The following is a 25,605-nucleotide window of genomic DNA, read 5'->3' on the forward strand; positions in this document are numbered from 1 at the left end:
AAAACAGCTTAACAGAGCATGAACAATGACACAGCAGGGAGTGGACAGTGTCCAGCCAGAACACTGACTTGGCATTAGCCCTTAACATCTTTGTTAATTATCAAGAAGACAAGATAACTGCCGGTCTACTTAACATACATGTGGCATTGTCTCTGAGGGTGGTGTCAACAGAGTGGTAATTAAAAAGTCTGAGTTAATGAGGACATTAGAAAGTAGCCACTGACTTACAGAACAGCTGCTGAGTTTGAACAACTTTCTCATCATGTAGTTGGTCCTACTTCGTGGTGATTACACTAAGGGAGTCAGTGTGTGTGTGTGTGTTTGTGTGTGTGTGTGTGTGTGTGTGTGTGTGAAAATGGGGAATGGCTACCAAGAGGTAGCAATGAGAAATCCCTAGGTTAAGTGGTGCTCGTTAGAATGGTTGGGGTATGATTGCTGGAAGATCCTGGCCTCGCAAAGCATTTCCATGAAAATTCATGGTATACAGGTCACCACCCCTGTGCTTTGTGCCCCACTGTCACTCTGCTGCCCCAGAGTACAGCAGCACAGGGGTTTGAGGGTCTGGTCTACTCTCACTCACTGCCAGATTGTCAATTTGCCTACTAAGATATGTGGAGCCGCAGGTTGCGCCTCTGTTATTTTAATTATTGCAGATTAATCACTTGGGACATGCACTCTAGACCTCCCATGGACTGTGATTACCATTAAGGACTTGACCTACCTAACAGACTAGTAAAGGATGAGTCAATACACCATGAGAAACACACACGCACGCACACACACACACACACACACACACACCTATCAAAATGAAGTTAGTCTTTATTGCTTGTTTAGTCATATAGAAATAAACCCTTACTTATTTTACTTTGTTATTATCTTCCTCCTCAAAGCTTTTAGTTTCTTCCTTTTAATTTTGTGTTTTAACCAACTGCTGTCATTCAGAAAACTCCAGAATTATTTGGTTTTGTATTTCTGATGAGGAGTTCAAGGAAGTTAGTCTTCATATTCCCATTCTGACTTTCCACAAATTTATATTGTTGTAACCAAATATTTGCAGTGCAGTCACACAAGTTGGAGTTAACCAGCACTACTGAGGTATTCCTGTTAAATCTTGTTTCAAAACGTGACAGATTTGAATACATCAGCTTAGGAGCTGGCTGCTGGCCATGAAAAGTCTGCCTCTGTTCTGGAGGTTTGGGAATTTTGAGTTTTGAGTAAATCCTAGGTTGAAGTCATGGCAATGTTCACACCCACTACTAAAATATCAAGGAAACCACTGTAATTATTATTTATAAAACCCCAAGAAAACTATCCCTAAGATTAGAAGACAAACAATTAAGCATGTATGTGGGTGCAAGCATGTGTTAAATGCTCCAGAAACACAATTGCTCATTCCACATATATAAGGAAATTACAAAAATATACATAATAAAATTTAAACCTTGTATCCCTATATACTGTTTTGCCAATAATCTTCACGTGCAATCTGTGTCTTCAAAAAAGATGGAGGAAATTTGTTTGTCAATCTTTGTGTAACTCCAAGTAGTTTTTCTAGTGAGTGATACCAAAAGAAAACCTAAGGAAGATAAGTAAAATAATTCTGTGATGGGCAGAAGTCAATAATCTTGTTAAATCTGTCACTCAGCAGCAGTCACTCTATAAGTGCTGTGCAAGCTATATGTCAGTTCATCAGTCAGGTGATCCACAAGGCTACTGCTTCTACACGGAGACCAATCTTGCTTATGTCAGCACATTAATAGCAGACACAGTGTGCAGGATGTGGGCTTGCCATCCAGGGCCACTGCTTTCAAAAAGGCAGAAGCTGATGCTGTGTCATTTTGAAGTAGAAAAACAGAGTAGATCTTGGAAATGTATAAGGTTTTTGCTTTGAAAGGCAATATTGTACTTCTGACTTTGTGAAAATTTCTTAGCAAATTTGATTCAGAATGCATATTCTAAAAGTCACTGAGGATTCTTAAACTAGTACCCTAACTAATAGACAATAAATGTTCATATATGTGTATACACACATTCACATACTTACTTAAATATGAATGTAATGGGAATCAGACTTCATATTTATACTTGATATCCCCAAAGGTTTTATGCTTCAAACAGAAAAGTAATGAAAATGAACATATCACAATAAAATCTGAATGACCTTAAATTCCAAACATTTACATTTGCCATAAACATAACTGTACTTAGTGAATGCTATATAAAATAAATTCTAAAAATGAATAAATTCTAAAAGAGAAATAATATATATACATATATATGTGTATATATTTATATCAATCAGTTTCATCATCAAAGTATTCTTTCTTCACTGGAGAAGACAAGGGTCTTGATTGTTAAATTAGTCTCAAGTAAACACAAATTATTTCCTGAAATCCCTGTCATTTCAGGAGTGATACTGGAAAAAATAGATGGGAAAGTACCTTCTGAGAACTTAAAGCCTTGACCACTTTGAATAAATAATGAATTTGTTCTATTTTAAATCGCTGTTTCAATTGGATTCAGCTTAACTCAAGGTTTCCCTATGTTGGGCTACAGAGCTGGTGTCTAAGATATTTCCAGATTACAAATAAACTTGAAGGAAATAACAAAGACAAACATAGTAAGTACAGAATTTTGTAATTTTATAAAGGATTCAAAGCTATAGGTTTGCACATTGCAATAAATTCATGTACACAATGCCTGAGTCTGGTTGATTCTGGAACTCAAAGGACGCTGGCCCTGTGTTTCTTGCTGTACCAAGTGAGGAAATGCTAAGTACCAGCCAGTTGCTAGGAAGCACACACAACAGGTCAGGGGAGCAGTCCTCAGCAGTCTGGGTACCTAGGGAGCTTCCTGGGCTCATCCCATTCATTGCTAACTTTGTAATGCGAGGTCGGGCCTGAGAGTAACATTTCTAATTCCTCCACTACTGCTGCTGCTTTCAGAACACACTCTAAGACCTAGGATCTGAGATAACAGCTATTGCAATTCTGAAAGAGGGAAAAGATATGGGGCAGGTATAAATCTGACATTCTTCAGGTGGTCCATTAGCTGGAAAAACCAGAATCCACAGATGCTCAATGAGGTGGTACTTGAAAAACAAATCACCATAGACACTCAGAACAGTGGTGCCTCAAAGACCCAAGCCTGCAGTTGGTTGAGTTCCCTGTGGTAATCCTTTTGGTCTTGAGCACAAGAACTCACATTTCTTGTTTGTAAAGTAGTGTCCTATTCTTCCCGTCTAAGGGTTTACTGGAGGCAAAATCTGTTAAAGGCTCCATAAGGCATAGACTGTGTGTGTTGTGTGCATGAGCTAGGCTGCCATGTACTTGCCTCCCCCTCACACACACACACACACACACACACACACACACACACACACACGCACACACACACACACACACACACACACACACACACACACACACACACACACACAATTATCAAGCCAGAACCTTGAGACCTAGGTGAGGAATGGACTTTCCCAGAGTCACTAGTTTGGTACCTAAAGCACTAAAAACCATAGACCCCTGGTGTGGTTCAAGCTCTGTGCCCTCTGCACCATTACTGGTTGCCCTATAAATTTGTTAAGAAATGATTTTGCCTTTGTGGTCTAGTTTTATAAAATCACCACCTGGAAGCTGTCACAGTTGACCACAGTCTATTATTCAGCACTCACTAGGATACATCTCCCACAAACACTTGGTAACTGTCTACTTTCCTCTTGGCCTCTAGGCATTCCAGAAAAGAAATGTTCCTCCAAACAAATATAAAAACCTAGGCAGAATGAGAACTGCTTGCTTTTTCTCCCGAACCTGCAAGGAAGGGCTCCAAGCACATGACAATCAAGACAACATACGTTTTTAACCTAGCCTGAAATTTTCCTGAATCTCTTTAAAACTTGTGAATGAATCCTGAGCAGGAAGCAATGAACACCCTAAGGATTCAGGCATTATGCTGGCCTGCCCATGTCACCTGGCAGAATGCACTCAGGCAGTGCCCTGGTCAGCCCAGGGTTCCATGAGTACTAGTCTGCACACAGGTGCAAAGGACCCCTTTAAAAGAAAGGCCCCACCCACTTATGCTCTCTTTCTGGCTCTTCTCTCTCTCTCTCCATTCTTTTCTCTTTCTGCTGATTTTCCAGGTCTCTTCCCACTCTCTGTTCCCTGCAGTTCCCCTGGGGCAGAGAGGATTTTTCCTGTCTCCATTTCTCTTCTGTCCTCTCTGTCTCTGTGTCTCTTTACCTCTTTTCTCTTTCCTTCCCCCTCCCTCCTCTTTCTAATAAAGCTTCTCACTTAAGCTCTCTCTGCCTGGCATATTTGTCACCCTTACTTGCCATGGAATCTGCCATGGTCCCCACCCAAGGTCTCCCTTCGGGCATTATCCTAACATACATCAGAACTATTTTTCTTAAGACACAGAAGAGACCGAGTAGAATTGTTCCCTGTGTCTCCAACAACTACAAGCCTTTCAGTAGGATTGCAATCTGGCCTGTCCTAGTGGCTCCATGGAAATGAATTGTGTAAGGGAGATCAAGGCCTGCATCAAATAAAAATGAAAGAGCAAGACCCAGCTTCCTTCTGGCACTAAGAGGTAGCCTGTCTACCACCAGCTGACTCAAGCCTTGGATTCATAAATAGTAAAACGATGACAAAATGCGTGTCACTATCTTTTGTCCTCAGTACCATCTGGCCAGTACTTTCTTGGCCATATCAGTATGGTTGCTTAATTTATATATAATTCATACCCCATTTGCTTCTGAGGATTCCAAAGTACCAGAGCCTGTCTCTTGGTATCACATTGAACATTTTCTCTGGTGTCATCTCAGAATTGTGTACATGGCCATCAAGAATAGAGGATCCCCCTCCTTGACCTGCTTGGCCTGGAGAGCCCGAAACAGGAATCTCTGTGACACTAGAGAATTCAACAACCCATGTGGCTGTGTACCCTGATTGACCTCACAGTGGGCATAAACTCATTAGCAATTTCCTCACAAAAGATTGATCAATGAGAAGTGGTTACAAGAAAAGAAGGCAGATTATTTGCCATGTGTATGAATCAGCATAAACAAAGACTCATTTATATAGACCAATCAATCCTATCTTTTCAACAAAGTTATTTATCAGCAACAAATCTTATAAAGGAGAAGCAACATTTCCCTTTAGACTAAACATAAAACTTCTGGAATGAAGATAGAGCAACCCTGTATATACTTCCCAAATAGTCTCGCATGTATTCAGAGACTCCAAAGTTAACCCCAAAGATCTGATAGTGCAAGGAGAAGAATTAAAGTAATGCACGATATCTTCCTCTGTGTTTTCCTAACAAGCTTACATCATAAATAATAACCCACATTTCAGCTCCATCTACTTATTCTGTTCAGCAACCCCTGACTCTAGATCTTCATTTCAGAGTCTTTTCTCGGCTTCCTGCAATATGAGGTTATCAGGCCACAAGAAACCTAGCAGGTCAGTCTTCCTAGAGTGACTCCAAGGCAGGCTTGAGAACTTGGCCAGACTCCCCAGTCCTAGTTTCTGCTGTGGCTTTGCTCTCTGAGCGGTGGAGTTGGGAGTAAGTAGTTGGGCTCTCAGCATCTTCAGGTTGTCATCTGCACCGTGTAATCACGCCATCTGCATTGGTGTCTGTTCCAAAGCTCACAGGGGACACCTCCTTGAAAAGCCATGTGTCCTCTGGTCAGAGCCAGGCATAGAATCTGGGGCCTCTGATGTTCAGTCTGGTGCTTTCCACAAAATCCTGGCTTCCTAGAGGGATAGTTGTAAATGGGTATTGTGTCATAGCACCTTCAATTTGGTTATTTCCACTAGTGTGTCCCCGAGTGTTCTTCACGCCTTCTGTGGACAGGTGCTCCAGGCCAGTGCATGAAATGAGCCAGACCCTCTTCCACACCATGTGTATAGATAGCACTGTAACCATAGCACACACGTACCGGCTACTCGCACACAGTGTTAGGGCTGTTCCCGGCTGAATTCTGAGTGAGAACAGGAAATGGCCACATAGAGACAGGCTTACTTTGGGAAGATGAAGCTGATCTCTGAACCAGAAGCTGCTCTGATATAATATGAAGGAAATCTCTATTCTGTGAAGTTGTTAAGAGAATCACACAGGTCTCAGTACAGGGTCTTATCCACATGCATGGCAGATGATGAGTATTGTATTCACAAATGGCAGGCACTGAGCCAAGCATGGTAGAAATTGATGACAACAGTCACAGGCCTATTAGCTAGAGGATTCCTTGGATTTTTCGGGGATAGACTAAACTATGATGGTTTTAGGCAATATTGTTTCTACTGGGGTCATAGATGTGGATGCCTCATGTATAGAAATAGGTGCTGCAGGCTCGGGCACAGGGAGTGCCAAGTGGGGACAGCAGAGAGTAGTGGCCACTTGGCCAAGCTTGCCAGTATAGAGAAGGGCAGCGCATACCAGTTCCCATGCCATTCCATGCTGGCCATGAGCTTATGATCACCACATAGTAACTGGTCAAGAAACATAATCAAGCCACCACTGTTAAAATGGCTATGATCAACTTTAAGATTTTGAATGGTATGAATCAAACAAAATGAACAGGTTCTGTGCATAACCCTCAGGGATCCAGCTTGTGACTTACTGTGCTCAGGGGACTCAGATCAAGGGCAGGTAATATGTGGCATTGGACGGGGGCCTTGCTTTGCTTGTCCCTCAGTTTCCCGTTTCACATGTCCCCTGAGAGCTATTCACATTCACTGCTGGTCTAACTTAAGGGAGGATATTAAAGTCTAGTTTCCAGACCTTCTCAAGTCCTTCTGGAAGTTTCTTAGTAGGGAGCCTGGCAGCAGAGATTCCCAACTCAATGAAGCAGGCCGGGTGTGTTTTCGCTACCAGAAGATGATGCCCACAACAGAGCAGAGACAACCCAGTGGTTAATGTCTTTACATTCAGCTGCTTGGCAACCTGTCTCCTTAGTGAGCAACAAGGCCCCAGCACTGGTCAGCATTTCTCTCCTCTCCCAGTTCGTCTTTCCCAATGTCCCAGACAGTAACATAACCCACTAATGCAGTTCCAGTCAGTTGGCAAGAGAGAGATCCTTAGTTTCTGCCCCCTATTCAACACCACGTATTATACAACTATGAACTTTTTACTTACGGTTAAAAAAAAAAAGGAAAAGAAAAACTTGGATTTTTATGTTAGGAATTTATAAACGTTGAGTCATTTTCAAATACCCCGTGCTTTTCTTTTCTTCTTTTTAAAGCAATGGGGAAAAGTGGTGCTGACACGTATAGAAAATAAATGCATAATTGAAATGGCGTGAGCTGACACAATGAGCGTAAAAATTATGTGATCTATGGAAGCAGCATGCAGAGGCAGCAGTGCTTGAAGGCAGCCTGGGCCTCATGGAGAACACCTTGGGGAGAACCCCACTGAGCTACCTCATGGAAAGTGGGGGACTTTTGCTTCTAATTTTCATTAGTAGGTTCACCTGATCTATCTGAGAACTCTGGGCATTGTGGTTAGAAAGAATGTCAGGACATGATCTAACCTGGGGTTTAAATAGAGAGAAGCTTCGCTTGAAGAAAAGTCAGGAAGTATACTTGCGTTGATTTTAATTCCACCAAAGCAAGTGATTCCCAGAGCAAGGAAGGAAGCAGTTAGATGGGGCTCACCATGTCATTTCTCGTCACAGCAATACTAGAATTCAGCTTTGGGGCCTCCAGTTGGGTCATTCATCTTCCCCTGTAACTGCCTTACTAAATTGCAATGCTGTTTTCTCTCTCTCTTTCTCTGCGTGTGTGTGTGTGTGTGTGTGTGTGTGTGTGTGTGTTAGTATTTGTATGGAGGTCAAAGGGCAAATTGCAGCAATTTGTTCTCTCCTACCTTATGTCCCTGGATATTGAGGCTGAGTCATCAGTACCTTCACAGTAGCTGTCCTTCCCTACTGAGCCATCTCTCTGGACGGACAATGCCTGCCATCCTTCCTCCCACGGTGTCTTGTGTGTAAGCTAAACTTTAATCAACCAGAAGAGTCCTTTAGGAAAATGGACACAGGTCTCTCTGACTTCCTGTCACATGCTTAGTTCTTTTCAAAGGAGAGTCTTGGAGAACTTCCCAGAGTGCAGTGGGAACAGATAGTAAAGATTTACAAAGTAGACTTTGAAATCTCCTAAGCTTTACCCAGCTAGATCATGTCATCAGACAGCTTTTCTTCCCCTCAGCTCACGGGGCCTCTCTTCTGGCTCAATCTGTCATCCCCAGGTGGCTGTGGGAAATGGGAGCCAAGCCCAGAGCTAGGTACCACACTTCCCAGCCAGCCATCCTGGAACTCAACTGCAGACCCACAGATGAACTCATTCACCACTGATGTGTGTGTGGTCTCTGAAAAACAGCAATGGCTGCCAATATTTGTACTAAAATTGCTTAAAATTCAAAACATGATAGAAATAGCAAAATACTAGGTAAACTACACTTATTTTTCTTTGGTGTTTTAGATTTTTTTCTTTACTATTGAAAATTTAAAACATGTGTATGATGGAATATGATCATATCTACCCAAGATTTCCCTCCTCCAGCTTCAACTATGTCTCCCCCAACATGCTCCTTCTCAACTTTGCCTTTTCTTAGACACCCTGCTAAGTCCAGTAAGTTCTGGTGTAGGGCCGTCTGTTGGAAGATGGGAAACCTACCAGAGGCAATAGCTTCAGAAAAGAAATGAGTTTCCCTCCTCCAGTAAATGTCCACCGCCAAAATGTAATGAAAGCCTCAACAAGGCGTGGGACCTGGAGGTGGCCTACCCTCTCTGCACCAGGATTTTGGTTGTCTTGATTGTGGATAAACCTTGTAAAGGTAACCACAGCTGGTGTGAATTCACACCTGTAGTAACCATGCCATGTGCAGATGACGAGCTTCACAGCACCTCTCCTGGTTCTCCAGCTTTTTCATCCCTGCCTCTAGGAGACCTGGGCAAGCATTCTTCTCTTCCCTTGTCTTCGTTGGACCAGGATGCCCTGTGCTCTGTCCCACGCTGACCGTGTTCTGTCCTCTTTGGTTTGTCACCCATCCACCTTAGCAGCCACGTCCCCTCCCTTCTGCCTAGCACTAGCCTCCAGGCCTGGCCACTGGGATGTGTCTCTTACTCCGGTGCCGGTCTAACAGCTTTGACAGAAATGCGGTTCTTGCAAACCTGCATGTTAGAATGCTCCATTTCTTCCTTCCCTTTCTTCCCAACAACTCCATGGTTCTGTCATCTCCGTTTTCAGTCATTCGCTTGGCACATGGCACCCGCTAGCCAGGCTCGCACTTCTCTGCTATCTTGTGATTGGGATATGCACATTCAACACACAAATGGCTATTCAATACAATTGTTATGTACTCCTCATCAAAGTATTTTTTTGACCAAATGATCTCATTCCTGAAGCACATGAATAAATGGCTTATTAAAGGGATGGTGGGAGAGGGTGCCATCTCAGCTCTGTGCTGTGTGATCTTGATAGAAGAAAACACCCATTCATTTTCTCCAGCAACATTATCTCACTTGTATAATTAGGGAATCATTAACGATTTTTTGTTGTACAAGAAGACTAATCACAGAAGCCTTTAGTTTTCGGTTGAGGGTGTGCTTCACCACTTCCAGCACCTGCCCTTAAGCTCCGGATGTGTTCTCGAACCAGTGAGTCCCAGTGCAGGCCTGACGGATTCTGTCAGTCAAATATGCGGTTCACACGGGATGAAAGGAAGCCAGCTCTGCTCAGAGTGAGGCATTCTGAAACGTTTAAGGTACAGATTTAACACCGTAGAAATATCTCCTATTCTGTCTCAAGGAGTTTGACTTAACAGCTTCAGTGTCAGGACATTTCTGAACAACAGTAACTCTGCCCTGTGGACCCCAGCATGGCTTAGCTTAGAGAACCAGTGTTTCCACCGTCCCCAAGAATGCAAACAGCTGGCCAGTGCAGTGATTCAGCAGGTAGCAGTGTCTGCTACCAAACCTGACCACCTGAGTTTGATCTCCTGACTCACAGGATAGAGAAGAGACCTATCCCCTGCGTGTTATCCTCAGACTGGCACCCAAATGTATGGCATGCATGCACCCCGCACACTCATGTACCCATGCACACGTGCACACTAGTGCACAGTGCACAAATGGAATTTTGAAATTAAAAGGAAAAACTAACTTCCAGACCTGACCTCCCCAGAGGTATGTGTCTGGTACCAACTCAGTGTCACTCCCCACTTGCTGGGCAAGTTGAAGTACCAAAGAGAGATGCTCTCCCTGCTTCCATGCCCCTGCCCTGCTAGTCCTACTGCCTGGATGTATTATTTTGATGGAACTAATACAGCTTACCTCATTTGTTGTGTATAGCCATCTAGAGACCCCAGTTCTTCCTTTGAGTGTTTCCTAGTTGCTTTGACACAGAAATGACCTAGCTACTTGTGTCCCAAAGCCAACAGCCATGTGTCCCATGTCTGTGGTCAGTCATGACATTGGTAGCACAGACTGCTTGTGAGGATAGCCAAGGGGCACTCAGAACCCTGATCTGAGCACCCAGACCCCAGCTGAGCATTAAGAACCCTGATCTGAGCACCCAGACCCCAGCTGAGCACCCAGGACCCTGAGTGTGTGGTGGCTCCTCTCCCTAGCCTGACATTTGAGCTTCCCTCCCTAGTGCTCAGTGTGTTCCCAGGGCAGGTCTTGAGCTTGGCTCTTGAGAACTGCTACAAATTATTCCAATTCTGGTCTCAGGAAAGAATATTTACTATCTTGGAAAGCAAGAAAGCCTTCATTATAGGGCTACGAGAGGGAGTTGAGAGCAGCTAAGTATCTCAGACCCTTTGTTGGAATGGCCTAGCTTGCCATTTTTCCTCATTCCTTAGAGTGCAACCATGCAGTGATAAACCCTGAAACTCTGAGGCACAGTGACAGACACGGCAGAGCTAACCCAGTCTTTACCTTAAGCTTTCCTGATATCAGACTACTTGGAACAAAAGGCTAATACCAACTATGTTTATTTACCATGCATGCTCTGTATATCATGTTCCGTTCCGAGAGTGTTTCTCCTCAACTACTCTGGGGTACTGCTGCCTTCCGCACCTTAGAATGCACAAAAAGGTGGGGGCAGGGGGATTTCACTGCCAACCCCTGGGGCTATGGCAGGTACACAGCCTGAGAAACAATACACAACAGCCCAGAGTCAAGAGATTCAGAGTTAGGAAACCTCCTTCCAGCAAGCTTCCCTTACTTATCAAGGAGAGCATTATAAGAAATAATTTGTGTTGGTATAATCTAAGAAAGAATTCCTGAGTATAAAGAATGGATATGTGTGATACGGGAACGTTTAAATAAATAGAGACAGGCAACCTGAACTTATGTTTTCTTGCTTCTGAGGGAGGGGGTGGATTCATAGTCATAAGCATGCATACTCAAAAGCTAACATACTTAAAAGAGCTCCTGCTCAATCCTGGGATCAGTGACCCTCACTGCAGCGCAGGGAGAGCAGCATTTCAATTTTTAAACCTTTTCTTAGGACCTAAAAGTGTAAAATCGTAGATTAATGCAGAGCCCTAAAATTTACTATCACCCACTAGTAAGACTTAGAATACAAGTGAGGGTTCAAGCACCCCACCTGCCAAGGGCTTCTCCCTTGACCTTTAATCCCGAAGCCATAGCCTCCACATCAATAAAGAAACAATGGTTTTCCTACTTTTACTTCACAAGCATTCTAGAAGAATTTATTAATGAAAGGGGGAAATATCAGTTGATCCACTCAAGGGGATTACTTCCTGTGAATCAACAGGACCGCGTACTCTTCCACAAATGCCAGGTGGTTTTAAAAAGTGAATCAGCAGAAACATGCACGCGCACACAGAGCACACAGAGAGAGAGAGAGAGAGAGAGAGAGAGAGAGAGAGAGAGAGAGAGAGAGAGGGAGGGAGGGAGGGAGGGAGGGAGGGAGGGAGGGAGGGAGGGAGAGAGAGAGAGAGAGAGAGAGAGAGAGAGAGAGAGAGAGAGAGAGAGAGAGAGAGAGAGAGAGACTACTTTTACATCAGGGGCATCAAAGATGAGGCCTATTTCATGAGTCTGTAAGTGATAGAATGAAATGGAATTCTTCTTAAATGACTGGCATACATGTGGCTTTTAATTGTTTCAAGGAGTTTGCATTGTAAAGGATGCTCCTGAAGACACAGTGTGCAGTGGTCCCCATTCCTCTCATTTGTTCATGGAAAAGCCAAATTTATGCTGAGGCTTCTGGTAGTTATTTGGCAATTGAGAAATTTCATATGCAAGTAAAAACAACATTTAGCATGTATCCACCTTCCAAGCCTACATAAACACTTTCCATTAAATTTATTTATGGAGCTGCCTTTAGCATATATACATGTATGTATGTATGTACACATATATAATGTATATACATGTATGTATACATACATTCATGAGTCATCAGGAAAGCCACATGATATCTCTCAAAACATGAGTCCAATTAGCTTCAACAAGTGTCAAAGAAAATGAGCTCTCTTATATAATCAGTGACATTTACAATCACTCTGCAGAGTTTTGAAGAGAACCAGAACTCCATCAGTAAGACAATTATATCAGGCTATACTCTGTCAGTGGTTAGTAACTACAAGTGGGTTCATATAATCTTTCCTTATTTAGAAATCTGCTTCTGTTTGGGAACTGGAGAGAAGGCACAGCAATTAAGAGTACATGATGCTTGTGCAGAGGACCAGGGCTTGGTTCTCAGCACCCACACGACAGCTCACAGCCACCTGTAACTCCAGCTCCAGAGGTTCCAGCCCCTCTTCTTGATTCTGTGGGCACTTGCACTCACTCACACATACACATACATGAACACACACACACACACACACACAAAATCTTTTTAAAAGTCTGCCTCTGAGACAGTACAAAGTAGGTTTGAACTCTTCTAGCCAATCAGAAGACATTCACTAACTTCCTTATCCTCTTTTTTTGTTTTGAGAAAGGTCTACAAATTCATGGGGAGGCTAGATGCTAGGACAAGAGTCCAAGTAAGAGGTGTGGGGCTTTAGATGAGTATGTTCTGTAGAGGCCACTTTCTAAGCACTGTAAGATCATAAAGTTAAGTGAGTCAAACTTTAACACTCACCTACACCCCACGTCCAAGGGAGTCACTTCTGATGAGAATAGGGAGGAAGTAAAAGCTGTGGGCATTATACTGGTTGAGCTCCTATATGTGTCAGACCACAGAAGAGATGCTATTAGCTATTATAATTGCCATTGTGCTGTTTTTCAAAGGGGGAAACATTATCAGAAGGTTTGAGCATCTGCAGAAGTCACACAAGAACTGAGGACCGGGGTACAGCTCAGTTTGCAGTGCTTGCCCAGCATGCCTGGAACTCTGGATTCCACCCCTGTACCATATAAATGGTGCATTCTGCTTTCCCACTGAAAAGCAGCATTAGGGAGGAAAGGTTCATTTGGTTCACAACTCCAAGCTACAGTCTGTCACTGAAAAGTCAAGACAGGAACTTGACACAGCTGCTCATACCACATCCACAGTTGAGAGCAGACAAAAATGAGTTTGCCCACTCTGCCCGATTATTCGCTTGCTTGCTTGCTTTACTCTTCCATGGTTTATAGCCCAGCCTATGGGATGATGCCATCCACAGCGGGTGGGTGTTCCTATCTCAAAAAAACAATGAAGACTGTTCCACACAGTCATGTTTACAGATCACCCTGATCTAGGTAATTCTTCACTCTTTTCTTTCTTCCCAGCTGAGTGTAGGCTGTGTTGAGTTGACAGCTAGAACCTACCAGCCAGCATGACAGGTAGCGCTGAACACCTGTAGTTTCAGAGTTGTGTATAGAGGCAAGAGGATGAGAGTTCATGGTCATCTTTGGCTGCATACCAAGTTTGGGGCTAGCTTGGGCTACTTGAGACACTGTCCTCCCCCTCTCCAAAGGAAAATGGAGCATGCCTGCCTACAAAGCCCACGTTCTGCCCCAAAAGCCACCAAGGAAACCGAGCAGCAACCACGAATCCTGCTTCATTTGAATATTTCTAGTAGTTACTTCACATTCAAAGGCACCCATAGGAATTTTTAAAAAGCTTTCTTGAAGTTAAAAACAGAAAGCTGCACCACCTGGCAAATTTACCAAAAATCATTGAATTGATTGAATAATAATATGAATTGAATAATAACATTAATTATTATTAATGACATTAGTGATAGTTCAGTGAAGTTATAAAATAAACTAAATTTTAAAACAAAAAAGTCAATGAAAGCAAGGGGAGAGGTCTGACTTGGCTAAAGCAAAGTCCTGTGTCACCTCCTGCTACCTTACAGACCCCTCTAAGCCCCGCAGCTCCTTGGAAGCAGTGAGTTCTAAATTATGGAATAGAGCAGATGGAGAGTTCCCTTGAAGCACAAGACACAAATAAAAATGAAGAATGCACGGTCCTCTTTCCTATTTTGTACACAAATAAGTCTATATTTTACTCATAATTGGACTAAAGATAAATTATACTAGGGAAATAAAGTAGCTTATTTTCCCAAGCTTGCTTCTCATTCTAGGAAGCCTGAAGCTCCTTTATTCATGGCCAGGTTCTGTTTCCACCAGCAGTTAATCCTGGGCTTGCCCTCCTACAGCTACCTGATATTCCGAGACTTAACAGGGTCTCCAGTCACCTGATGACATCTGTCTTCCCGCCCACTCTCAACAACAGGGAGAGAAGTAAGAGTTAATACCATGCATGATTTTCCCAGAATAATGTATTATAGATGAAGGGGTGTGTCTAAGCAGAAGACACACCTCAGGGCGGGGGTGGGGAGAGGAGGGGCGTGTTCTGAACACCGTGGCATTTGCCTCCTTTGTTACTACCTGCCAGGTACTCCTTCCTTCCTTGCTGGTGTTAGCTGGTCCTGGCACCTATCAGCCCTTCTGTTCCTGTGCTGACTACACAGTGGCTTGCAGTCTCCTGCTCTATCTGCCAGGGATGATGTTCACTTTTTGTGGGGATCTTTCCTCACTCTATTCCACCATTTTCATACTGAATTGCAGGGAACCCCCTCACCCAAAACAAACCCTCCATTGCCGAGGTTTCTTCTTTCTGAGAGGAGGTGTCCTGTCCAGCACCGAGGAAGCTAGAAAGCCTTAGGAGACATACAGCTGTCTTGCATCTGAAAAAAAAAAAGCAAAATGGAATGTTTTGATATTCAACTGATCACGGATATTTTTTGAGCAGTATAAACCTCTCTGGTTGCATCTGCATCTGAATAGATGGGAGGGCTTTGGCAGTGGAATCGTCAATGGAAGTAGCTCTGCACAGGATTGAAGCACTTTGTTTTCTCTGGTTTATTTCATCCATCAGTGTGAGCACCTGCTGGGGACCACATGGTGTAACCCCCATTCCAGCTCTTAACTCGTATATGTTCACATATGTAATTAATGCCTAACAAAAGGGCTTAAGCTGGCTCTATTTTTATCTTTGTCCCATTTGAATCTAGGGCTAGACCCAGCAGACTGGTCAGAAAGCTTAACAGAAATCAGGGATACAAGTCCTTCCCAGCTATCTCCCTGTGTTTACTCTGAAGAAGTCCTGTTATCCATTTCCCACAATATCTGCAAATCCCCGAATTGCAGAAAGTCAGGAGGAAAAGCAGGGAGGGCAGGCAGCCTGTCCCCATTAAAGGCCCATGGAGACCTTTTGCTTCTATTTCATTGCCCAGAATCTAGTCAGATGGGGAAAATGGAGAGTGGTTGTTCTTGGGAAATAGAGCTATTGATTCTGCTGCCTACAGAGCATGTTACTAAGGGAAAACAGTATTGTCAAAACTGAGTGAAACTCAGGAAGCTTAACCCTGACTGTCAGTCTCAAAATTACGAAGGCTAATTTCCCTAATGAAACCCATTGTTCTGTATAATTTATTAGGCACTAATACAAATGTCTGAAATATGCCACTGGCTTCTAAGTCAGTGGTAAAGGAAAATAAGCATCAAACACATATTTTTCAGGGTTTTCTTAACAATGTGACCATATGGAACCCAAGATGGGGATAGGAGAAATGTCTTCGGGGTGAGTTGTAAGGGTCTCCACCAAGATGAGGACACTTTGAAGCCAGCTGAAGGCGAGCCCAGTTGTGTTAGCTGATCCCATAACACCAGCACATCTGATCAGAAACTGCTTATTTGTTCTATTCCCAACACTTAGAACACTGCTTATTCTACTTCTCCATGATCACAAGATGAACGAAGATAACACCTGCTTGATGGAGAGTGCTTCTGATCCCTCTTGTCTTTAAGGGGACACAGTTGCTGTCTCGCTCTGCAGCAACTTCTTTGCTTATGCTTGGTGACAAAGCCGGCTGCTCCCAGCTCTGTCTGTCAACCCAGTGTTAGCCCAGGTGACTTGGGACACAAGTCTACTTGAGTGTGTCACATGAAAGGGACACTTGAGGCTGGAGTATCACACAGAGAGTATTTGCTTACCATGCCAGAAGCCCTGGTTCCAACCACAATTCTGCAACTTTAAAAAGGATATACTTGATGGATTGTATACCATTTGGCTTGTCTTTTATGCAAGTGTTTTAAAAAGGAAGTAATTTCTAGTGTGTAGTTTTTATTGAATACTGCATGTCACAGAAGCCCGAGCTGACAGTTTACAGGAGCGTAAGAAATAGGCTCACAACAGGCCACATAAAAAACAAAGGAGTAACAGAAATTTGGAAAGATCCAACTGTTTTTAAAATATGCAAAACGGAGAAAGGGTTGCCTGTGTGGTTCCTAGATTTTATAGAGATGCTTAAAATCATGACATGAAAATTAGAGCAAAGCTGTCTAGGAAAACAAAGGAGAATATTGGGAGGGGAGACTCAGGATCTAGGAGTGTAAGGAGTGTGTATATCCAACTACAATGTGTACTTGTGTGAAAACACTCTAACACAACAATAAGTGCAATTAATATGTGCAAGAAAAGCTAAGCAAGTAATTCTAAAATTCCACTGAAACAACTTCAACGAACCAAGTGTTTACATTCTGACTAGAAAAGATACTGTTCCCAGCCTCAGAACAGATTCATCTAAACAGAGAGACTTCATGGAAAATGACCAGAAAAGCCAGGCATAGGATTTGCTTGCTGCTGACTCAGCTTTAATTAATACTATTAAAGTTTCTTCCCCTGCATGGAGATGTTCTGATTGTTTGAGTTTATACGCGCCATCAGCAAAATTGCCTCAAGAAACTTATGTAATCATGTTAGAATTGCGTTTTAACAATGCACATTAATAGCTCTGGAGGCTTCCGATTAATAAGCAAGCGTGCTCCACGGAGAGAAAATCTGAGGTCGGCATTCTTTTTGTTTATCTGGTGCTTTGCCATTTTCACTGGCCAGGGAGGCCTGGCGACTGCGGTGAAGCGAGGAGAGATACGGGTGCACCTACTGTTTCCAGGAGCAGTAGTACCATTTATAATTTTACAGGGAATAGGCAGCTCATGTAGGGAGGAAATATTGCTGAGCTCTGCCTTCACCTCTGCCTCCTCACTTGCTGTGGTGTCTCTCTGACTCCACATTCCCCTCTGTCTGCTCATTCATCTTGTCTGGTCAGATGAGAGCCATCAGTGTCCACGCCCAAATCCGCATGTCCTGCCTTAGACTTTCTCACCTTCCTAACCACAGTTAAACAGGTAGAGAGGGAACACAAACCCCTCCCCTGGAGGAGAGGAGGGTGACCGCAGTCGCTTTATGTAGAGTCCATACCGAGACTGAAATCCTACAAGAAGGAGGACACTGCCCAAGCTCTGTTGTCAGTTTTTGTTACTCTTTTGTGACTGTTGACCACTTCGTAAACTTAGGGAGTTCTCAAATTTTGTAAAATTTGTAAAAAATGAAAATATATATTTTTTACAGAGTTTTCTATCCCAGATGCAAAGAACACCAGAACCCTGGCTCTGAAATGCAAAACCAAGGGATTTTAGTTGTAATTTTATAGAGCTCAACGTACTATGGTTTTTATGGGTGTTAGTGCACTAAGTTAATAAGACAGAACCCAATTAGTAGCAGTCCGTGGGAGTAGATTTTGTCTTGGTTCTCACCACACTCCCATCCCCCCTTTGCAAACAATATTTGATTGTAACCTTTAAAATATGGTGATTTCTTTAACGTAAGGAATGCTGCTTCCTTTGAGTCTGTATTGATTGTGTTTCTTCCCTTTGTTCTGCAAACTCTACCCACTGGAGGCAGCAAGTTGGACATTCTAAAGCTGGGCTATTTACTAACTCTGTACTTGTGGTTAGGAAGAAGTTCCTTAACCTTCCTAAAACTCTTGGCTTAGCTGAAAGGAACCAAACAAAGACTAACAGCTATTTTCATAGTTAATGTGGGGACTTTCTATAATACAGTGTATATGCAATGTATGATAATTATAATATAAAATAAATACAATTGCTATCCAATTACTGGGAAGTATAATCATCATCATCACCACCACCATCATCATCATGCTTTTGCTCTTTGAAGGCTCTGGTTGACTCTTCTACGGTGTTTAATGCTCAGAAATTTCAACCCAACTTCTAATCGGCTAGTACTCAGTCCACAGAACCAACAGGCCACCTGCAGATTCTCAGAGAGCTACACTTTCACCACCCTTCTCAGCAAGAGATTTGTCACATCCACCCTGTTGGGTAATGTGTGAGATCTCCCATTGAATTGAAAATTACCTAAGTGTATGTGTGGGTGGAGGGATTTCTGTGTCTCACATCCAGAGAAGCCCCACGCAGCCAGGCTGGTGAGTGCGGAAGCTCTGTCACTGGCATCCATCCACAGGGTTAATGAAGCATACCAAATATTGCTCACCGACCATTTCCTTTTTCCTGGTGCAAAAATTAATGTTAATTGCAGTTGTCTTGACACTGTGACGTGACTCCCTGTGTCCAGGAGAGCCTGGACCAGGAGTCCCTCCAGCACAGGTAGAGTGCTTCCCTGGCATTTGTATGCTGCACCAGCTCAGGCTTGCCTTCAGATGCACCCCGAGTTATTCGGGATGCTTAAGAGTTCTCATTAATCTGTCTGGAGTTAAGATCAACTCTAGCTTGCCTCCCCTCAGAAGCCTGTTACTCCCCTTGGGCCTGGCCCCTGCGCTCAGTAATTTAGTTACTTTATCCGCTTCCTCTGCTCTTGTTCCCATCTCACCCCCTTCTGTCAGAACTGCTCATGGTACAGCGTCTCCTCCTCTTAAGGTTTTCCTGTCTTCACTTTGACCTTTAAGAAACATGGAATTTTAGTTGGGACCGAAGTGGGGCTAGCTGTAGTACAGTGAGTTTCCACTCCTTAAGTCCATGAGCTCGTCCCTCGATGTTTCATTTCCTGTTTGGCAGTGGACAGACAGGTGTGTGCACCTTGTTAGCCAAGGAGGCTGCTGTGGCTCACGCAGGCTCATTGCCTACTCTGCATCACGGAGCCTGCGCAGGCTGGACTTTCAATCCAGTCATCTTTATATCATAAATACTTGCTGTCCATTCACCACAGATCTCAAGATCAGAGCCTTGGATGATGCTAAGGATGGCAGAGGTGTCCAAATGGCAATGTGAGGCAGTAGCAACAGGAAATGAATTTACCATCTGTATGCTGCACTTGGCTTGAGAGCCAAAAGCTTTTGGTTTTCTTTAGTGTTGTTTTTGGTTTGGTTTGCTTTGGTTTGTTTTACCAACAATGAAAAATATGTGCATGCATTTCATTCTGGAACCCAAGAGGAGACAGAAAATGTACTGTGTGACCTTGGGTGGTACAGCCCAGACAAAGGGGGAGAGAAAGTGGTGGCTGCCATGTGTCAGAGATTTTTCTGTCGGAGCTGCCTGGCTGAGGGACCAGCTGTCATGGTATAGTGATGACAGGACACGGGGCATGGGGCTGAATAAATGCCTGCAGCATGCAGGAGGCTAAGGTAAGATGTGTCAGACATTGCTCAAGTCTCCCCATGTGCCATGCCCTCTGCTGGGCACAGCAGAAGCTGTCCAAATGCAGACTCCCCTGGAACTGTGGTCCTCTCAGGGAGCCCGGTGTCATGCTAGGAAGTTCACACATACTACTTCTCTAACCCTTATTGGGGGGGGGGGTACCATTAACCTCAGTGAAAGGAAATTTACATGAGTAAAGTTGTGTTTTGCTTTGTTTTTTTACAAGTATGAGAACTGAAATGACACCAGGAATTACAGCTCATGTTGCTAAAAGCTGTGTCTAATATCTTCTCTGATCAGGGCACTAGCTCAGAAACCTGAGTCAGGAAGCTTGTCCCAGCCATGGGGTTCCAATACTGAAGCTTTAGGCTTTAACAGGATGCCAAAACAAGTGAGCTGGGAATCCCCATTCTCCTCTTTCCCCTAGTACTGGAGATGTGATGTGAGAAGTAAAGTTGGACCACAAGAGAACCAGAGCAAACTGGTTTCCAGTTGTCATGTCTACAGCAGACTGCAACTGCGGGTGTTCCCAGTGCAACCATTCCAGAGTTTCTGACTTCAAATATGATGGGGAAGTTTGAAGTACAACAGTAAACCAAAAAAAAAACCCCCACAAAACAAACAACAACAAAAAAACCGAACATTTCAAAAGGCAGTCTTGTACTGAAATGAGGAAATGGAGATGAATTAAGAGTCCTGATTCTGCAGTCTATGGAGACAGCTCTGTCAGTAAAATGCCTGCCAGGCAAGCATGAAGATCCAAGTTTGATCTTAGCACCCATGTAAAATAGGTGCAGCAGCGTGCACCAGTATTCCTGGCACTGAGGAAGTGGAGACTGGAGGCTTGAGAGCTACCCATTCTTGCCCAAATGGTGAGCTCCAGATTCAGGGATATACTCTGTCTCAAAAGTTAAAAGGTGGGCAATTAAAAGATTGAGGAAGACCCTATGTATACTTCTGGCTCCACACATGTGGGGACAACACCCCCCCCATGCACACATACACAGAGTCCCACCTGGGGCATACTTCAGTCTATAAACGTTTCTGTTGTTTCCTTTGTAAATGAACAGCTCAGACTGCTCAGAGTACCTGAAAGTGGGCATACACTGAGTTCTTCCAGGATTTGCAGGAATTGTCTAACAAGCTCAGTAGCAGGGAGGTGTGACAGTCATCTAGAGAGCATAGTTGATTTGTGAAATGACAGTGAATAGAACTGAATGGAAAGGAAGGCTGACCTTCCCTAAGTTCTGAGTCTGATGCCATGCTAGACTTGCCAGTGATTTTCATTTACTTCTTATAACACTTAGGTAAAACAGCCATCTCCATCCCCATTTCCCAAAGGATGAACTTTTAAGATCTGAAGGAAACTATCAAGTAAGTGTTCAGGACTAGATCCGAATTCATGGTGTTGTTTCACCTCCATGAGTTTTGTTATTTTCTGAAGTTTTTTGTTGGTGGTGTTGGTAGTGTTGGTGGTTGGTTTTCACTTTATTTTGCTGTGATAAGATAGAATGCAAGAAGTTATTTCAATTTTTTGAGACTTGCTCTGTGTCCTAATAGAAAGTTTCTTTTAAAAAAAGTCTGCATGGGCTGCTGAGGAAAGTCTCTATTCTGTGCTGTTTGGCATCCAGTATCTGTTAGGATCCATTTGATCTCTGATGTTCTTCACTTGGATGTTCCTCTGTGTTTTTGGAAATGACCCACTGGTGAAATTGGGGTATAGAAGTTACTCATCAATACTTCGTTAAGATGAATCTGTGGTTTTATATACAGCAAAGTCTGTTTTTAGAAATTAGGTGTTTCCTGGGCTGGAGAGATAGCTCAGCCATTAAAGGCTAGGCTCACAACCAAAAATATAAGAAATTGGGTAATTCTGTACCTCACCATCCATGACAGAGGCTACTCTGTGGAAGGATGGAAACAAGTCTTTAAAGCATATAGGCAGAGGGGGCAAGCAGGTAACACCTACGAGCAACCTACGACCTACTAAAAGAGATAAAGGTCATACCATAGTGACTAAGAGAACTGCACAGGTGCCACAGGCTTAACATCACCTTGTCTATCTCATGTGATTCCCCACCATGTGGTAGGAAAGCTCGCTTGCAGACTCCAAACCACCTGCCTCTTCCCAGAGACTCACTCCCAGTGAGCAGGAGCTCACTTTCCATATCTAAGCACTGTAGCTGAGCACTAACTAACTGAACAAAAGGTCTGCCCTTGTAATAATGCATTGCAGGCTAATTATTAAACATTTTAATACTCTGAACAAATGAGTTAAAAGTAGGTTTTCATCTTCATGCATCCAATTCATTAAATAATTTGGTTTTAGGAAATGGAAACGTAGATGTTATTCATCGTGTAACACCTGAGGAGTTCACCAGTTAATACAAGGTGTGAGTGTTTTCTTTGGTATCTCTGTCCTGAAAACATTGCTTGTTTGGGAAAGCAAACATGATAGTTGGGCACTCTGGCAGAGTTCACAGGGGCCAACCGCTGATGATTATGTTAGCCTAGAGCTCTCACTTAAAGTCTAGAACAACATTTTTCATAAGTAGAAAACCAAGCATGCTTCTAAAAGGCCAGTGAAAAGTAACTGGCCCTCCTGTGGTACCTAGAGTGCTTGGTTGCATGACATTGACTGTCACATGGCCACCCTAGAGGTCAGTGATAGACTGTCACATGATTACCCTAGAGGTCAGTGATAGACTGTCACATGACCACCCTAGAGGTCAGTGATAGACTGTCACATGATTACCCTAGAGGTCAGTGATAGACTGTCACATGACCACCCTAGAGGTCAGTGATAGACTGTCACATGATTACCCTAGAGGTCAGTGATAGACTGTCACATGACCACCCTAGAGGTCAGTGATAGACTGTCACATGATTACCCTAGAGGTCAGTGATAGACTGTCACATGACCACCCTAGAGGTCAGTGATAGACTGTCACATGATCACTCTAGAGGTCAATGATATTGCCATCCATATTGTCCAGAGGAGAAAACTCGGATTCAGAGGACATTCGGGAATTGCTGAAGGGCACACAGATCATAGGTAGCAGAATCAGAAACCATGTCTCCTGAGGCCTCAATATTCTGCTTTTTCATCAAATCAGCTCTAATTAACACAAAGAGACAGAGATGAGGAGGGAGCATCAAGAGAAAGCCACCTCTGTGAGGTGTTCTAACTCACATTACCACGCACATGACACACCAAATCCTTGTTCCTGACAACGGTCAGCTGCCCTTGATGGGCTAGAAACAGGTATGGGAAAGGGGAGACGTAGTGAAGAGGTAAACTTTGTCGCCACCCTCTAATGTCTGTGCCCAGAATCCTGTGTCTCATGTGCCTGAGCAGAGAAAGACTGAGAATAATGTGTGAAGCAGGTGAGAACCTGAGGATTGGAAAGATGAGGCTCTGTCCTTCCAAGGAGGACTCCTTCCCAGGTGCTGGGGGGCTTGGACATGTGCAAAGAGGGAGCAGACAGAGGTTCAACCCCTCCCAAACCACCTCTGCAAATGCTGCCTTGAGGTCGTTGCTCTGGCAACCACACAGCTTCCCTCTCCAGGGGCCACTGAATGGTTAGGAGTGGCAAAGCTCAGCCTGCAGGTGCACAGTGTTCTGAAACAAATGGAAACAGACAGGGAAGCAGCCATGGGAGGAAGCTGTCCTGGAAAAGGAGGCCCTGTTTGCTTGGAGATGTAGAAATGGATGCCATGGCTGTTTTCAGTCAGGTGGTCAACTTTCTGGAAGGTTCCAGACACAAGTAAGAGTCAAGATAACAATAGCATTCATCTCTGTGAGGAAAAGCAAAGTGGCCCCGAGTTCAAACCTTCCTTGTCATGTCTGTGTCCCCATGGGGATAGCTACATGGGAATTCTGTTATTTTCACAGGGAAAGAGATATCATTCCTGCAACAAAATGGTAGGCTTTAAAGCCCTTTTTAACTACCCCGACCCCCAGTGTCCCCTATCTGATTGTTTACTGTCCCTGTTGGAAGCCTGTGTGACAGAGTTATGGACTGGTTCACATCCAGGCCACACTGCTTACTCATAGTTACTTTCAGAGAAACAGCTCCGACTCTTAGTTACTTCAGGAGACTGGGGAAAATGGGGTTTCACGGATGTGACTTTTCTGTCGTACCTGAAAACACCATCCCACAGTAGATGTCTTGGCCTCCTGCTCTTACTGTGTTTCAGTCCCCTATTGTTCATTCTCTTGACCCTTAGGTGTTGAGGTTATGATTCATGTGTACCAGTTGGAGGAGCAGGGCATGCTGTGATGGATTATTCTCTGCATTTTGACAAGTTATGGGTCTCTCCAGTGGCTGCTGTCTACTGGGGGTTCCTCTTTGATGAGGGGTGAGGGCTACACCTGGGGTACAGATAAACATTCAGAATACAGTTAGAATTTATATTGCTTTCTTAAAATTCTTTTCTTCTGCGTTTTCTCTCCAGTCATGTACAGTTTAGAGTGTGTTGTACAAACAAAACCTGTATAATGGCAAATACCAGGTGACCCAGGTGACATGTCAACCACAGGTAGGATGACTTTCACAAGGCCCTACCCCTGGGTTAAGGGCTACGGACAATCAATGGCTGCTGAGAGAGGGAGAATCAATTGGGTTTTTTTTGTTTTGTTTTGTTTTGTTTTAGGAATTGTGGCCCTGATATGTTTTCCAAGGGGTCAGGCCTAAAAAAATGTGCATACAACCAGCACTAAATAGGCTCTCTCTCTCTCTCTCTCTCTCTCTCTCTCTCTCTCTCTCTCTCTCTCTCTCTCTCTGTGTGTGTGTGTGTGTGTAACAGTAATTATACAAGTAGAGGTCATGAATTCATGAATTTGAGAGGGAGTGAGGAAACATGAAAGAAGTTGGGAGAAAGAGGGAGGAAGAAATTATTTAAGTTCTCAAGAAAATTAATTTTTAAATGAGAAAACAGTCAGAGTTATGAGCATTTTGAAGTAGTGGGCCTTGAGGGCTTACCACAGCATTGTGTTGAAATAAAGCAGATGCAGAAACGCCAATGTTGCATGGCTTCCATCAAAAAAGATGCTCAAGTCCTTCAAATTCACAGAAAATTTGGAGCTGTAAGGGATGGCAATGGGAAGGTCTCATTTAGGTAGAATAGAATTACAGTGTGGAAAGGTAAAATAGTTGTAGAAATTGGACGACAGTGTAGCTCACACAGCGGGTGAGTGTGTTTAATACCAATGAGTAGTCATGTATCATGGCTAAGAAGACATATATTCTGCATATTCACAGTAAATAAATGTATAAATATTAACCATAGTGGTTGGCATGCCATAAGTAGCAAAATGTCATAATTCCATGTCCCATCCTTTGCATAATGTTATCATGTGCCATTTTCACTGTGTTCATCTACGCTCTTGACCATTACCATTATATGCCAATCTTCCTGAATGTGCAGGAGCTCCTCCCTGCATCCAGCCTATCATGTTGTGAAATGCACTTTCCTTCCACTTTCTTGAAGCAGGAACTGGTGAGCAGGCCATCAGAGGCGTATTTCCTTAAGGATACTGAAGGCCATGTTTAGGACTGAATAATGACCCCACACTAATGCATTGTCTAGCACGTTAATCCTTTAATGAGGAAGACGCATCACTAAATCCAGTCTCTGAGAACTAAACCCACACTGTTCTTCAGAAGCCCTAG

General features: G+C 43.5%; 1 protein-coding gene across 12 annotated transcripts in view; it reads left to right on the top strand.

Annotated features, from left to right (window-relative positions):
- Positions 1-25,605, top strand: part of Pex5l (peroxisomal biogenesis factor 5 like) — a 206,225-nt gene that overhangs the window by 58,635 nt on the left and 121,985 nt on the right. The gene's annotated exons all lie outside the window — the stretch shown is intronic.

Source organism: Mesocricetus auratus, unplaced genomic scaffold (assembly GCF_017639785.1).
Source record: "Mesocricetus auratus isolate SY011 unplaced genomic scaffold, BCM_Maur_2.0 Super-Scaffold_100011, whole genome shotgun sequence".
NCBI lineage: Eukaryota > Metazoa > Chordata > Mammalia > Rodentia > Cricetidae > Mesocricetus > Mesocricetus auratus.